Here is a 1041-nt window from a genome sequence, read left to right on the forward strand (position 1 = left end):
GATGAAGCTTCGCTGCCGAAGCCCATCACTACTGCAAAGACGATAAAGACAAAGATAGTTGTGAACTGTCTTCATTCAGTCATCACTTTTCTTGTTATGGGAGTAGAAAGCTTTTCATCCATCATTCAAACACACTTTTGTTGTCATTCGTAAACGTTCTTGATGTGCAACGTGCTATGAAAAATGAAGTGAATTCTTAGTTACCGTTTTCAAGAAGAAGCAGTAAGTCAAATGGAATAGATCAAATCAATATTGGCACCAATGTATCAAGAAGTCGCCCCCATATCTGTATTCCTTCCGAATGGTTCATATACGACGCCACGAACTCAAGTGTCATTTCTTTCATCTCCAACTCCTCCCAATACAAGATATACAATCTATACTCAGTCTGGCCTTGGCATTCCCAAAATCTGAATCGGAAAAACAAACAAAAAACAAACAAACAAACAAACACAAGAACAGCAACAACAACAACAAAAACCCACGTGGTTTCCGCAACCCTTCTTCCTGTGAAGTCGAATTTCAGTGACATCACTCTCTCGTACGGACACAAGGAGTGGCGGGCCACAGAGCTTCAAAACATGGCACTCATCGGAGAAGTCACGCCTCTCCGTACTGTGCCCTAAGTAAAGCCTTTCTATTTTTGTGCCACTTCGAAGTGCTTCCCTATATATTTCTTAAGTTCTCTTACGTGACAAAATTTCTTCCTCGACTTTGTAAGGTGTGGGCGAGAGATTTGCAGCAAGTTCCCTATTATTATCACCTTCCTCCTCTTCCTCTTCTTCTTCTTCGTCTTTTTGGACTTGGTTTTTTTTTTCATGATTGTGTCTTCAACGGTGATATACACTCATCGACCTCTTTGCACCCCTCCCCCTTCCACTAGACATAACTCTTATCATAGGCCTTAAAGGGTGTGTACAGTTCTGGTCGAGGTGAAGATTTAGCTTTTCACGTTTTGCGAGATATTCAGAAACTACTCTATGAGATGTCAAAGAGCATGCAGTTCTAAGGGGTATCAAAAGTTTATTTGATGAAAATCTG

Source organism: Diadema antillarum, unplaced genomic scaffold (genome assembly GCF_040938485.1).
Source record: "Diadema antillarum isolate AM-2024a unplaced genomic scaffold, OU_Dant_1.0 seq00000420_RagTag, whole genome shotgun sequence".
Classification (NCBI taxonomy): domain Eukaryota; kingdom Metazoa; phylum Echinodermata; class Echinoidea; order Diadematoida; family Diadematidae; genus Diadema; species Diadema antillarum.